General features: G+C 55.7%; 1 protein-coding gene across 2 annotated transcripts in view; it reads left to right on the top strand.

The window, feature by feature from the left end:
• The first annotated feature begins 1,254 nt into the window (after window positions 1-1,254).
• LOC139260091 (islet cell autoantigen 1-like protein) overlaps window positions 1,255-15,826 on the top strand; it is a 188,873-nt gene continuing 174,301 nt past the window's right edge. The window contains exon 1 of one of the 2 annotated variants that reach the window (XM_070876239.1): window positions 1,255-1,313. The gene's annotated coding sequence lies outside the window, so the exon portion shown is untranslated. The other variant, XM_070876241.1, reaches the window with a different exon arrangement.

The raw sequence follows: 15,826 nt of genomic DNA, 5'->3' as shown, positions 1-15,826 counted from the left end.
CGGGATGGCAGGACTGACATATGAAGAAAGATTGGATTGACTAGGCTTATATTCAATGGAATTTATAAGAATGAGAGAGGATCTCATAGAAACATATACAATTCTGATGGGACTGGGCAGGTTAGATGCAGGAAGAATGTTCCCGATGTTGGGGAAGTCCAGAACCAGGGGTTACAGTCTAAGGATAAGGGGTAAGCCATTTAGGACTGAGAAACTTCTTCACTCAGAGAGTTGTAAGCATGTGGAATTCTCTACCACAGAAAGTTGTTGAGGACAGTTCGTTAGATATATTCAAAAGGGAGTTAGATGTGGCCCTTACGGCTAAAGGGATCAAGAGGTATGGAGAGAAAGCAGGAATGGGGTACTGCATGATCATATTGAATGGTGGTGCAGGCTCGAAGGGCCGAATGGCCTACTCCTTCACCTATTTTCTATGTTTCTATGAATGAGAGGTGATCTTATCGAGACGTATAAGATTATGAAGGGGCTTGACAGGGTGAATGCAGAGAGCATGTTTCCACTGATAGGGGAGACTAAAACTAGAGGGCATGATCTTAGAATAAGGGGCCGCCCATTTAAAACAGAGATGAGGAGAAATTACTTCTCTCAGTGGGTTGTAAATCTGTGGAATTCGCTGCCTCAGAGAGCTGTGGAAGCTGGGACATTGAATAGATTTAAAACAGAAATAGACAGTTCCTTAAACGATGAGGGGATAAGGGATTATGGGGAGCGGGCGGGGAAGTTGAGCTGAGTCCATGATCAGATCAGCCATGATCTTTTTGAATGGCGGATCAGGCTCAAGGGGCGTTATGGCCTATTCCTGTTCCTATTTCTTATGTTCTTATGATTATCTGGTCATTATCACATTGTTGTTTGTGGGAGCATTCTGTGCACAAATTGGCTGCCATGTTTCCCACATTACAACACTGACTACACTCCAAAAGTACTTCATTGGCTGTAAAATGCTTTAAGGCGGGTGGTTGTGAAAGACGCTATAGAAATCCAAGTCTTTCTTTCTTGTAACTTTTGATCTTTATGTTCAAATTTTTTAAAAATACTGCCACAGCGCCGCCCCATGACCTAAGGACTCATCCTGCCGCAGCGCCGCCCCGTGGCCATAGGACGCATCCTGCCGCAGCGCCGCCCCGGGGCCGGAGGACGCGTCCTACCACAGCGCCGCCCCGTGGCCGGAGGACTCATCCTGGCGCAGCGCCGCCCCCATGGCCGGAGGACTCATCCTGGCGCAGCGCCGCCCCGTGGCCGGAGCACTGGCGGTCACATCCTGCTGCGGTGGTTCTGATGCGGATCTTGAGGTAAACAGTGAGTGAGGAGGAATATCTCCGGCAGCTGACAGGACGGCTACCCGAGCCAATAAAGTCTCCGGCGGTGGCCGGTAGACGCCAGCGGGGCGAAAGCCTCCAGTCCGGCCTGGAGACGGCCTTCCGCGCTGTGGCTTGCGAGAGGGAGCGGGGCCTTGGGTTTGTGTGGGGCGGCGGCCTGCGAGCGGTGGGAGGTGATGCTGGAGCTGGAGCAGGTGAATGTGGGAGAGCGCTCCCCTCTTCTTCCCCACAGCGGTCTGTGCCTTTATGCTCGGGCTATTCTGGTAAATTAAAGTCACTAAAATCTGGGTGAAGGACAAACACTTCTTAAAATTGGCCCATTTGAATTGTCGCAGTCACTAGGGCTGGACTTTCCACGCGATCGCTGGGCAGCTGTGTGTCAGAGTAGGAATTTCCACAGGAAGGATAAATACACCGGAATGAAGGTTACATTTTGATAGGTTGCATAAACTAAGCAGGCTTGTATTCCCTTGACTATAGAAGATTACGGGGTGATCTAATTGAGGTGTTATAGATGATTTTATATTATTTGATAGGGTAGATAGAGAAAAACTATATTTCTGGTCAGGGAGTCCAGAACAAGGGAAATTAACTTTAAAATTAGAGCCAGACATTTCAGGGGGTGATGGAAAGCAATTATTCTAGTGGCAATCTGGAACTCTTTCCTTCAAAAAGCTGTTGAGGCTGGGAGTCAATTGAAAATATCAAAAGTGAGATTGATAGATTTTTGTTAGGCAAGGGTATTCAGGGATGTAGAACCAAGGTGGAAAATAGAGTTGAGTTACAGATCGGTCATGATCTAATTGACTGATGGAACAGGCTCAAGCAGCTGATTGGCCTCCTCCTGTTCCCATGTTTCAACTTAAGGAAAGAGTAGGGCCTATTAGGGACCAAAATGGTGATCTATGTGTGGAGGGATGTGGGTAAGGTACTTAATGATTTAGACGAGGGGATTAATTGTAGTATCTCCAAATTTGCGGTGGCAGTGTGAGCTGCGAGGAGGATGCTATGAGGCTGCAGAGTGACTTGGACAGGTTAGGTGAGTGGGCAAATGCATGGCAGATGAAGTATAATGTGGATAAATGTGGGGTTATCCACTTTGGTGGTAAAAACAGAGAGACAGACTATTATCTGAATGGTGACAGATTAGGAAAAGGGGAAGTGCAATGAGACCTGGGTGTCATGGTACATCAGTCATTGAAGGTTGGCATGCAGGTACAGCAGGAGTTAGATGTAGTCACTACTAGGGGGATCAAGGGGTATGGTGAGAAAACAGGAATGGGGTACTGAAGTTGCATGTTCAGCCATGAACTAATTGAATGGCGGTGCAGGCTCGAAGGGCCGAATGGCCTACTCCTGCACCTATTTTCTATGTTAATGAATACTTTGTGACTGTTCACAAAAGAGAGGAATGATGCTGACATGAAGTTGAGGAAGAAGAGAGTGAAATATTGGATGGGATAAATATAGTAAGAGAGGAAGTATTAGGGGGTTTAGCATTTTTAAAAGTAGATAAATTGCCAGGACCAGATGAAATATATCCAAGGCAAGGGAGGAAATTGTGGAGGTTCTGACCATCATTTTCCAGTTTTCCCTGGTGCCAGAGGAATGGAGAACTGCTGATGTTATACCATTGTTTGTTTAAAAAGGGAAGAAGGGATAAAAACCGAGTAATTACAAGCCAGTTAGTTTAACCTTAGTGGTGGGCAAATTCTGAGGGACAGTATAAGCCTTCATTTAGAAAGATACAGATTGATATTGGATTTGTTAAGGGAAGATTGTGTCTGACTAACTTGATTGTATTTTTTGAGGAGGTAACAAGGAGTGTTGATGAGGCCAGTGCATTTGATGTAGTCTACATGGATTCTAGCAAGGCTTTTGACAAGGTCTCGCATGATAGGCTGGTCAAAAAAGTAAAAGCCCATGTGATCCAAGGGAGAGTGGCAAATTGAATCCAAAATTATCTCAGTGGCAGGAAACAAAGGGTAATGGTTGATGGGTGTTTTTGCAACTGAAAGGCTGTTTCCAGTGGGGTTCCACAGGGCTAGTACTTGGTCCCTTGCTTTTTGTAGTATAAATGATTTTGATTTAAATGTAGGAGGCATGATAGACATTTGCAGATGACACAAAAATTGGCTGTGTGGTTGACAGTGAGGAGGAAAGCTTTAGACTGCAGGAAGATATTGATGAACTGGTCAGTTGGGTAGGAAAATGGAATTCAATCCAAGAAAAAAAAGTGTGAGGTAATGCATTTGGGGAGGGGCAACAAAGCAAAGGAATACACAATAAATTGGAGGATACTGAGAGGTTTGGAGGAACAGAGGGTCCTTGGAGTGTATGTCCACAGATCCTTAAAGGCAGCAGGACTGGTCAGTTTTTAAGGTAGTTAAAAAGGCATATGGAATGCTTTCCTTTATTAGCCGAGGCGTAAAATATAAAAGCAGGAATGTTATACTAGAACTGTATACAACATTAGTTGGGCCACAGCTTGAGTACTGCGAACAGTTCTGGTCACCACATTACAAGAAAGATGTGATTGTACTGGAGAGGGTGCAGAGGAGATTTGCAACGGTGTTGCCAGGACTGGAAAATTTTAGCTATGAGGGAAGATTGGATAGGCTGGAGTTGTTTTCTTTGGAACAGAGGAGGTTGAGGGGAGATTTAATTGAGGTGCATAAAATTATATGGTGCCTAGATAGAGTGGATAGGAAGGACCTATTTCCCTTAGCAGAGGGGTCAATAACCAGGGGGCATAGATTTAAAGTAGTTGGTAGAAGGATTAGAGGGGAGATGAGGAAACCTTTACAGGCAGCAGGTTCCAGACCCCCACATCACATTTTAAAAAGTACTTGGATGTGCACTTAAAGAGCTGTAAGCTACAGGGCTACTGACCTAGTGCTGGAAGGTGGGATTAGGTAGCTCTTTTTCGACTGACACGGACACAATGGGCCGAATGGCCTCCTTCCATGTTGTAATTTTCTAAGATTCTATCATTCATGGGAGTACTTTTCATTTCTTTTGTTTTCTACTACCTGACTCCACCTGTGCCTCAGCCCTCATCCATGCCTTTGCTACCTCTAGACCTGACTCTTCCAATGCTCTTCTGGCCAGCCTCCCATCTTCCACCCTCTGTAAACTTGAGCTCATCCCAAACTCTGTTGCCTGTATCCTAACTGCATCAAGTCCTGTTCACCCATCACCCCTGTGCTCGCTGACCTGCAGTGGTTCCCAGTCTGGCAGCACCTGGATTTAAACAAAATTCTCATCCTTGTTTTCAAATCCTTCCATGGCCTCACCCCTCCCTATCTCTGTAACCTCCTCCAGCTCCACAACACTCTGAAGTCTCTGCGCTCCTCCAATTCTGGCTTCGTGTGCATCTCCTATTTTAATTGCTCCACCATTGGTAGCTGTGCCTTCAGCTGCCAAAGCCATAAGCTCTGGCATTCCCTAAGTGCCTCTACCTCCCTCTCCTTTTAAGACATTCTGTGAAAGCTTTTGGTCATCTGTCTAATATCTCCTTGTGTGGCTTGGTGTTTGATTATGCTCCTGTGAAGCGGCTTGGGATGTTTTGCTACATTAAAGGTGCTATAGAAATGCACGTTGTTGTAAATTTTAGTTGGCATATTTTTGCCCACTTGCATATTTTATCGAGTCACTGTCAATTCTGAGGTGTCCCCTCCAATTCCACTATCCCTCCTAGTTTGGCCACTGCAAATTTAACTAATTTGCATTGAGTTTCTGAATCCCAATTTATTGATGTAAATAAGAAACAGTGGTGGGCCCACACTGAGCCCTGGGTCACCCCTACCTTAGTACTACATCCCACTCTGGTATAATTCCTTTAAAAATTACTTGTATTGTACCTATTAGCAAATTTCTTCTCCAATTTCCAGAGGTTACTGTGAATCCTTACAGCTTTAAGTTTAACTAGAAGGCTTTTTTTAGCCTGCTGGCAGAAGGTCGTGGGTTCAAGTCCCACTCTGGAGACTTGAGCACATAATCTAGGCTGACACTCCAATGCAGTACTGAGGGAGTGCTGCACTGCTGGAGGTGCCGTCCTTTGGATAAAAACATAAGAATTAGGAGCAGGAGTAGGCCACACCCCTTCCTCGAGCCTGCTCTGCCATTCTGTAAGATCATAGCTGATCTTTGACCTCAACTCCACTTTCCTGCCGCTCTCCATATCCCCATATCCCTTGATTCCCCAGAATATTTTCCTACATTACAACAGTGACTACATTTCAAAAAGTACTTCATTCGTGTTTTTATGACATCCGGTGATCGGGAAAAGTGCTATATAAAAATGTCTCCGGAAAAGTGCTATATAAAAATGTCGTCTTTCTCGAGTCCAAAAATCTGTCTTGGCCTTGAATATACCCAACAGGTCAGCTTCCAAAGCCCTTTGGGGCAGAGAATTCCAAAGATTCACAACCCTGAGTGAAGAAATTCCTCCTCATCGCGTTCTTAATTGGCCTACCCCTTAACCTGAGACTGTGACCCCTAGTTCTCGACTCTCCAGCCGGGGAAAACAAACTCTTGGCATCGACCCTGTCAAACCCCCTCAGAATCTTATGTTTCAATTAGATCACCTCTCATTCCTTTAAACTTCAGAGCATATAGGCCCAACCTAATCAATCTCTCCTCAAAGGAAAAAACACTCATCCCAGGAATTAACCCAGTAAATCTTTGTTGCACTGTCTCTAAGGCAAGTATGTCTTTCTTCCGATACAGAGATCACAACTGTGCACAGTGCTCCAGGTGTGGTCTCACCAAAGCTGTGTACAATTGTAGCAAACCTGCCTTACTCTTGTATTCCAATCCTCTTGTAATAAAGGCCAACATATGCCATTTGCCTTCCTAATCGCTTGCTGTATCTACATGCTAAAGCTGTGTTTCCTGTATCCTAACTCTCTCTGAACACCAACATTTAATAGTTTCTCACCATTTTAAAAAAAATATTCTGTTTTTCTATTCTTCCTACCAAAGTGAATAACCTCACATTTCCCTACATTATACTCCATCTGCCACCTAATTGCCCACTCACTTAACATAAGAACATAAGAATTAGGAGCAGGAGTAGGCCATTCCGCCCCTCGAGCCTGCTCAGTGAGATCATGGCTAATCTTCTACCTCAACTCCACTTTCCTGCACTATCCCCATACCCCTTTAATATCCAAAAATCTATCTATCTCTGTTTTGAATATTCTCAATGACTGAGCCTCCACAGCAGTCTGAGGTAGAGAATTCCAAAGATTCACCACCCTCTGAGTGAAGAAATTTCTCCTCATCTCAGTACTAAATGGCCGACCCCTTAATCTGAGACTGTGACCATTGGTTATAGACTCCCCAGTCAGAAGAAACATCCTCCCCGCATCTACCCTGTCAAGCCCTGTAAGAATTTTATGTTTCAATGAGATCACCTCTCATTCGTCTATAATAGGCCTAGTCTACTAAATCTCTCCTCATAGGATAATCCCCCATCCTAGGAATCAATCTGGTAAACCACCTTTGCACTCCCTCAATGGCAAGTCTATGCTTCTTTAGGTAAGGGAGACTAAAACTGTACACAATACTCCAGGTGCGTTTCACCAGGGCCCTATATAATTGCAGTAAGATGTCTTTACTCTTGTACTCATCCTCTTGTAATAAAGGCCAACATTCCATTTGCTTTCTTAATTGCTTGCTGTACCTGCATGTTAATTTTCAGTGATTCGTGTACAAGGACACCCAGTTCCCTCTGAACACCAACATTTCCCAATCTATCACCATTTTAAAAAAAATACTCTTGCTTTTCTATTTTTCCTACCAAAGTGGATAACTTCACATTTCTCTACCTTGTATTCCATTTGCCATGTTCTTGCCCACTCACTTAGCCTGTTTATATCCCCTTGGAGTCTCTTTACATCCTCCTCACAACTTGCATTCCAACCTAGCTTTGTATCATCAGCAAACTTGGATATATTACATTTGGTCCCCTCATCCAAATCATTGAGACAGATTGTGAATAGTTGGGGCCCAAGCACTGATCCTTGCGGCACCCCACTGGTTACAATCTGCCAATCCGAAAATGACCCGTTTATTCCTGCTCTCTGCTTTCTGTCCGTTAACCAATCCTCCATTCATGCTAGTATATTACCCCTAATCCCATGAGCCCTAATTTTGTTTAATAACCTCTTATGTGTCACCATATCAAATGCCTTCTGAAAATCCAAATACACCACATCCACTGGATCTCCCTTATCTATTCTGCTAGTTACAACCTCAAAAAACTCTTAATAGATTTGTCAAACATGATTTTCCTTTCATAAATCCGTGTTGATGCTGCCCAATCCTATTATTATTTTCTAATTGCCCTGTTACCACATCCTTAACTTCTAGCATTTTCCCTACTACTGATGTCAGGCTAACTGGTCTGTAGTTCCCCATTTTCTCTCTTCCCTCCTTTTCTTAAATAGTGGGGTTACATTAGTGACCTTCCAATCTGCGGGAATTGTTCTAGAATCTATGGAATTTTGGAAGATGACAACCAATGCATCCACTCTCTCTATAGCCACCTCTTTCAAAACCTGAGGATGTAGGCCATCAGGTCCAGGGGATTTATCGGCTATCAGTCCCATTCATTTTTCCAGCACTATTTTCGTTATTAATTTATTTCAGTTCCTCATTCTCGCTAGACTCTTGGTACTCTACTATTACTATTTTTGTGTATTCTTCCATGAAGACAGACATAAATTATTTGTTTTATTTCTCTGCCATTTCCTTATTTCCCATTTATAATTTCTCCTGTCTCAGCTGTAGGGGACCCACATTTACTTTTGCTAATCTTTTCCTTTTTACATGCCTATTAAAGCTTTCACTGTCTGTTTTTATGTCTCTCGCTAGTTTATTTTCCCTTTCTTTATCAATCTCTTGGACCTCCTTTGCTGAATTCTAAAATTCTCCCAATCCTCAGACTTACTGCTCTTTTTGGCAACATGACAAGCCTCTTCCTTTGATCTAATACTATCTTTAACATCTCTTGTTAACCACGGTTGGACCACTTTTCCTGTGGGATTTTTGTGCCTTAAAGGAATGTATGTTTGTTGTAAATTATGTATTAATTTTTTTTAATGCTAGCCATTGCATGTCTACCATCCTACCTTTTAATGTAGTTTCCCAATCTATCTTGGCCAACTCGCCCCTCATACCTACGTAGTTTCCTTTGTTTAGATTTCAGACCCTAGTTTCGGATTTAACTAAATCACTTTCAAACTTGCATCATATTATGGTCACTCTTCCCTCTTTACTACAAGGCTATTAATTAACCCTTTCTCATTGCACAATACTAGATCTAAAATAACCTGTTCTCTAGCTGGTTCCTCAACATACTGATCTAGAAAAGCATCTTTAATACATTCCATGAATTCATCCTCCACACTATTACTGTAAATTTGGTTTGCCCAGTCAATATGTAGATTGAAGTCCCCCATGAATACTGTATTACCCTTGTTACACTGTACTTCTAATTTCCCGATTTATACTCTGTCCTACATTACATTGTTTGGGGGCCTATAAATAACTCCCACCAATATTTTCTGCCCCTTGCAGTTTCTTAGCTCCACCTAAACTGATTCTACTTGGTTTTCAGAGCTAAGATCCTTTCTCACTACTGTCTTTATCCCATCCTTTATTATCAGGGCTATCCCCTCCTCTTCCATTTTGCCTATCTCTTCTAAAAGTTAATTATCCTGGAATATTCAGTTCCCAACCTTGGTCACTTTGCAACCCCATCTCCATAATGGCTACTCGATCAAACCTATTAATTTCTGTCTGCACCATTCTATTTTGTTGCGAATGCTTCACCCATTCAGATATTGTGCCTTTAGCTTTGACTTTTTTCTATTTTTCCTGATGCCATCTTTGTCAGTAATGCCCTATTATCTTTGCTACTCTCTCTGTCCCTTCCTGACCCACTTTGCTCTGCTCTCGAGCCTTGACATTTCTCTTGCTGCTTTTAAATTTACTCTTTCCTGACTCCTTCCACCCAACCCCCCATTATTTTAAAGCCCTGTCTACTGCCCAAGTTATTCGATTCGCCAGGACACTGTCCCAACAGAACAGCTCCCTCTTTCCCCAGTACTGGTGCCAATGCCCCATGAAGCAAACCCACTGCCTCCCACACATCTCTTTGAGCTACGCATTTAACTTTCTAATCTGCTTATCCCTATAACAATTGGCGCGTGACTCAGGTAACAATCCAGAGATTATTACTTTTTTGAGGTTCTGCTTTTAATTTTGATCCCAACTCCTCAAACTCTTTCAGCAGAACCTCATTCCTAGATCTACCTATGTCGTTGATTCCTACATGGACCACGACAACTGGATCCTCCCCTTCCCACTCCAAGTTTTTCTCTAGCCACAAGGAGATGTATTTAACCCTGGCACTTGGCAGGCATCGCAACCTTTTCAAACTCCCGGTCGTGGCTGCAGAGAACAGTATCAATCCCTCTGACTGTACTGTCCACTACCACAACTGCATTCCCTTTCACTACCCCCACTTGAATGGCCTCCTGCATCATGGTGCCATGGTCAGCGTGCTCATCCATCCTGCAGGCTTTTCCCTCATCCACATAGCAGCAAAAACCTCATACCTGTTTGGATAAGGGCAAAGGCTGAGGCCCCTCCAGCACTGCACCTGGGGTCCCCTTACCTGCCTGAATTGCAGTCACACCCTCCTGTCCCTGACCACTAACCAGATCTGTACCATTACCTAATCTAAGGGGTGTGACTGCCTCCTGGATCAAAGTGTCCAGGTAACTCTTCCCCTGAAATGTCTGCAACTCAGACTCCAACTCAACAACTCTGGGCTGAAGTTGCAGGCACACACTGCAAACGTGGTTGTCCGGGATCACAATGCTCTCCACAAACTCTTTCATGCTGCAGTTGTGGCACATCATCTGCACTGCCATCCCAATATGACCTTGTTCTATTTAATTAAATGTAATTACATTTGTATTTAAGTAACTTAGTTTACAGTTTAGTTCCTTGACTTCTTAATTAATCTGGATTAAGTAATGGATAATGAAATTAAAAACCTACCATAACACAAAGCACTACAAATAGAGTGGGCAAAAAGCAGCAACTCGTTCTGTCCCTCTCTCCTCTCCCCCCCCCCCCCCCCCCCCCCCCCCGCTCTCTCTCTCCCCCCCCCCCCCCCCCCCCCGCTCTCTCTCCCCCCCCCCCCCGCTCTCTCTCCTCCCCCCCCCGCTCTCTCTCCTCCCCCCCCCCCCCCCCCCGCTCTCTCTCCTCCCCCCCCCCCCCCCGCTCTCTCTCCTTCCCCCCCCCCCCCCCCGCTCTCTCTCTCCCCCCCCGCTCTCTCTTCCCCCCCCCCCCCCGCTCTCTTCCCCCCCCCCCCCCGCTCTCTTCTCTCCCCCCCCCCCGCTCTCTTCTCCCCCTCCCCCCCCGCTCTCTTCTCCCCCTCCCCCCCCCGCTCTCTTCTCCCCCTCCCCCCCCCCGCTCTCTTCTCCCCCTCCCCCCCCCGCTCTCTTCTCCCCCTCCCCCCCCCCCGCTCTCTTCTCCCCCCCCCCCGCTCTCTTCCCCCCCCCCCCGCTCTCTTCCCCCCCCCCCCGCTCTCTTCCCCCCCCCCCCCGCTCTCTTCCCCCCCCCCCCGCTCTCTTCCCCCCCCCCCCGCTCTCTTCCCCCCCCCCCCGCTCTCTTCCCCCCCCCCCGCTCTCTTCCCCCCCCCCCCGCTCTCTTCCCCCCCCCCCGCTCTCTTCCCCCCCCCCCCGCTCTCTTCCCCCCCCCCGCTCTCTTCCCCCCCCCCGCTCTCTTCCCCCCCCCCCGCTCTCTTCCCCCCCCCCCGCTCTCTTCCCCCCCCCGCTCTCTTCCCCCCCCCCCGCTCTCTTCCCCCCCCCCGCTCTCTTCCCCCCCCCCCCGCTCTCTTCCCCCCCCCCGCTCTCTTCCCCCCCCCGCTCTCTTCCCCCCCCCCGCTCTCTTCCCCCCCCCCGCTCCTCTCCCCCCCCCGCTCTCTTCCCCCCCCCCCGCTCTCTTCCCCCCCCCCGCTCTCTTCCCCCCCCCCGCTCTCTTCCCCCCCCCCCGCTCTCTTCCCCCCCCCGCTCTCTTCCCCCCCCCCGCTCTCTTCCCCCCCCCGCTCTCTTCCCCCCCCCGCTCTCTTCCCCCCCCCGCTCTCTTCCCCCCCCCCGCTCTCTTCCCCCCCCCCGCTCTCTTCCCCCCCCCGCTCTCTTCCCCCCCCCGCTCTCTTCCCCCCCCCCCGCTCTCTTCCCCCCCCCCGCTCTCTTCCCCCCCCCCGCTCTCTTCCCCCCCGCTCTCTTCCCCCCCCCCGCTCTCTTCCCCCCCCCCCCGCTCTCTTCCCCCCCCCCCGCTCTCTTCCCCCCCCCGCTCTCTCCCCCCCCCGCTCTCTTCCCCCCCCCCGCTCTCTTCCCCCCCCCCGCTCTCTTCCCCCCCCCCGCTCTCTTCCCCCCCCCGCTCTCTTCCCCCCCCCCGCTCTCTTCCCCCCCCCCCGCTCTCTTCCCCCCCCCCGCTCTCTTCCCCCCCCCCCGCTCTCTTCCCCCCCCCGCTCTCTTCCCCCCCCCCCGCTCTCTTCCCCCCCCCGCTCTCTTCCCCCCCCCGCTCTCTTCCCCCCCCCCGCTCTCTTCCCCCCCCCCCCGCTCTCTTCCCCCCCCCCGCTCTCTTCCCCCCCCCCCGCTCTCTTCCCCCCCCCCGCTCTCTCCCCCCCCCCGCTCTCTTCCCCCCCCCCGCTCTCTTCCCCCCCCCGCTCTCTTCCCCCCCCCGCTCTCTTCCCCCCCCCCCGCTCTCTTCCCCCCCCCGCTCTCTTCCCCCCCCCCGCTCTCTTCCCCCCCCCGCTCTCTTCCCCCCCCCCGCTCTCTTCCCCCCCCCCGCTCTCTTCCCCCCCCCCGCTCTCTTCCCCCCCCCGCTCTCTTCCCCCCCCCCCGCTCTCTTCCCCCCCCCCGCCTCTCTTCCCCCCCCCCCCCGCTCTCTTCCCCCCCCCCCGCTCTCTCCCCCCCCGCTCTCTTCCCCCCCCGCTCTCTTCCCCCCCCCCCCGCTCTCTTCCCCCCCCCCCCGCTCTCTTCCCCCCCCCCCCGCTCTCTTCCCCCCCCCCCGCTCTCTTCCCCCCCCCCCCCCCCCGCTCTCTTCCCCCCCCCCCCCCCCCCCGCTCTCTTCCCCCCCCCCCCGCTCTCTTCCCCCCCCCCCCCGCTCTCTTCCCCCCCCCCCCCGCTCTCTTCCCCCCCCCCCTGCTCTCTTCCCCCCCCCCCGCTCTCTTCCCCCCCCCGCTCTCTTCCCCCCCCCCCCGCTCTCTTCCCCCCCCCCCGCTCTCTTCCCCCCCCCCGCTCTCTTCCCCCCCCCCCCGCTCTCTTCCCCCCCCCCGCTCTCTTCCCCCCCCCCGCTCTCTTCCCCCCCCCCCCGCTCTCTTCCCCCCCCCCCCGCTCTCTTACCCCCCCCCCCGCTCTCTTCCCCCCCCCCCCCGCTCTCTCTCCTCCTCTCCTCCCCCCCCCCGCTCTCTCTCCTCCCCCCCCCCCCCCCGCTCTCTCTCCTCCCCCCCCCCGCTCTCTCCCCCCCCCCCCCCCGCTCTCTCTTTCCCCCCCCCCCCCGCTCTCTCTTTCCCCCCCCCCCCCCCGCTCTCTTCTCTCCCCCCCCCCCCCGCTCTCTTCTCTCCCCCCCCCCCCCCCGCTCTCTTCTCTCCCCCCCCCCCCCCGCTCTCTTCTCCCCTCCCCCCCCCCGCTCTCTTCTCCCCCTCCCCCCCCGCTCTCTTCTCCCCCTCCCCCCCCCCCCCGCTCTCTTCCCCCCCCCCCCCCCCCCCCCCGCTCTCTCTCCTCCCCCCCCCCCCCGCTCTCTCCCCCCCCCCCGCTCTCCCCCCCCCCCGCTCTCTCTTCCCCCCCCCCCCCCCGCTCTCTTCCCCCCCCCCCCCCGCTCTCTTCTCTCCCCCCCCCCCCCCCCGCTCTCTTCTCCCCCTCCCCCCCCCCGCTCTCTCTCCCCCTCCCCCCCCCCGCTCTCTTCTCCCCCTCCCCCCCCCCCGCTCTCTTCTCCCCCTCCCCCCCCCCGCTCTCTTCTCCCCCTCCCCCCCCCGCTCTCTTCTCCCCCCCCCCCCGCTCTCTCCCCCCCCCCCGCTCTCTCCCCCCCCCCCCCCCCGCTCTCTCCCCCCCCCCCCCGCTCTCTCTTCCCCCCCCCCCCCCGCTCTCTCTTCCCCCCCCCCCCCGCTCTCTTCCCCCCCCCCGCTCTCTTCCCCCCCCCCCCGCTCTCTTCCCCCCCCCGCTCTCCCCCCCCCCCCGCTCTCTCCCCCCCCCCCCGCTCTCTCCCCCCCCCCCCGCTCTCTCCCCCCCCCCCCCCCCGCTCTCTCCCCCCCCCCCCCCCGCGCTCTCCCCCCCCCGCTCTCTTCCCTCCCCCCCCCCCCGCTCTCTTCCCCCCCCCTGCTCTCTTCCCCCCCCCCCCCCCGCTCTCTTCCCTCCCCCCCTCTCTCCCCCCCCCCGCTCTCCCCCCCCCGCTCTCCCCCCCCCCCCGCTCTCCCCCCCCCCCCCGCTCTCTCCCCCCCCCCCCCCGCTCTCTCCCCCCCCCCCCGCGCTCTCTCCCCCCCCCCCCGCTCTCTCCCCCCCCCCCCCCCGCTCTCTTCCCTCCCCCACCCCCGCTCTCTTCCCTCCCCCCCCCCGCTCTCTTCCCTCCCCCCCCCGCTCTCTTCCCTCCCCCCCCCGCTCTCTCCCCCCCCCCGCTCTCTCCCCCCCCCCCCGCTCTCTCCCCCCCCCCGCTCTCCCCCCCCCCCCCGCTCCCCCCCCGCTCTCCCCCCCCCCCGCTCTCCCCCCCCCCCCCCGCTCTCCCCCCCCCGCTCTCCCCCCCCCCCCCCGCTCTCCCCCCCCCCCCCGCTCTCCCCCCCCCCGCTCTCCCCCCCCGCTCTCCCCCCCCCCGCTCTCCCCCCCCCCGCTCTCCCCCCCCCCCCGCTCTCCCCCCCCCCCCGCTCTCTTCCCCCCCCCGCTCTCTTCCCCCCCCGCTCTCTTCCCCCCCCGCTCTCTTCCCCCCCCCCGCTCTCTTCCCCCCCCGCTCTCTCCCCCCCCGCTCTCTTCCCCCCCGCTCTCTTCCCCCCCCCGCTCTCTTCCCCCCCCCCGCTCTCTTCCCCCCCCCGCTCTCTTCCCCCCCCCGCTCTCTCCCCCCCCCGCTCTCTTCCCCCCCCCGCTCTCTTCCCCCCCCCGCTCTCTTCCCCCCCCCGCTCTCTTCCCCCCCCCGCTCTCTTCCCCCCCCGCTCTCTTCCCCCCCCCGCTCTCTTCCCCCCCCCCGCTCTCTTCCCCCCCCCGCTCTCTTCCCCCCCCGCTCTCTTCCCCCCCGCTCTCTTCCCCCCCCCCGCTCTCTTCCCCCCCCCCCCGCTCTCTTCCCCCCCCCCCGCTCTCTTCCCCCCCCCGCCTCTCTTCCCCCCGCTCTCTTCCCCCCCCCCGCTCTCTTCCCCCCCCCGCTCTCTTCCCCCCCCCCCCGCTCTCTTCCCCCCCCCCCGCTCTCTTCCCCCCCCCCCTCTCTTCCCCCCCCGGCTCTCTTCCCCCCCCCCTCTCTTCCCCCCCCTCTTCCCCCCCCCCTCTTCCCCCCCCCCTCTTCCCCCCCCCCTCTCTTCCCCCCCCCCTCTCTTCCCCCCCCCCCTCTCTTCCCCCCCCCCTCTCTTCCCCCCCCCCGCTCTCTTCCCCCCTCCGCCTCTTCCCCCCTCCCGCTCTCTTCCCCCCCCCCCGCTCTCTTCCCCCCCCCCCCCCCCGCTCTCTTCCCCCCCCCCCCTCTCTCTTCCCCCCCCCCCCTCTCTCTTCCCCCCCCCCCCCCCGCTCTCTTCCCCCCCCGCCGCTCTCTTCCCCTCCCCCCCCGCCGCTCTCTTCCCCCCCCCCCCGCCGCTCTCTCCCCCCCCCCCCCCGCTCTCTCCCCCCCCCCCCCCTCTCTTCCCCCCCCCCCGCTCTCTTCCCCCCCCCCCGCTCTCTTCCCCCCCCCCGCTCTCTTCCCCCCCCCCCCCGCTCTCTTCCCCCCCCCCCCCCCCCGCTCTCTCCCCCCCCCCCGCTCTCTCCCCCCCCCCCCCCGCTCTCTCCCCCCCCCCCCCCGCTCTCTCCCCCCCCCCCCCGCTCTCTTCCCCCCCCCCCCCGCTCTCTTCCCCCCCCCCCCCCCCGCTCTCTCCCCCCCCCCCCGCTCTCTTCCCCCCCCCCCGCTCTCTTCCCCCCCCCCCCCGCTCTCTTCCCCCCCCCCCCCGCTCTCTTCCCCCCCCCCCCCCGCTCTCTTCCCCCCCCCCCCGCTCTCTTCCCCCCCCCCGCTCTCTTCCCCCCCCCCCGCTCTCTTCCCCCCCCCCGCTCTCTTCCCCCCCCCCCCCGCTCTCTTCCCCCCCCCCCGCTCTCTTCCCCCCCCCCCCCCGCTCTCTTCCCCCCCCCCCCGCTCTCTTCCCCCCCCCCCCCCGCTCTCTTCCCCCCTCCCCGCTCTCTTCCCCCCCCCCCCCCGCTCTCTTCCCCCCCCCCCCCCCGCTCTCTTCCCCCCCCCCCCTCTCT

This window comes from Pristiophorus japonicus, chromosome 3 (assembly GCF_044704955.1).
Source record: "Pristiophorus japonicus isolate sPriJap1 chromosome 3, sPriJap1.hap1, whole genome shotgun sequence".
NCBI classification, from domain to species: domain Eukaryota; kingdom Metazoa; phylum Chordata; class Chondrichthyes; family Pristiophoridae; genus Pristiophorus; species Pristiophorus japonicus.
The sequence above is the reverse complement of the archived record's forward strand: the minus strand, read 5'-3'. Positions and strand labels throughout refer to the sequence as shown.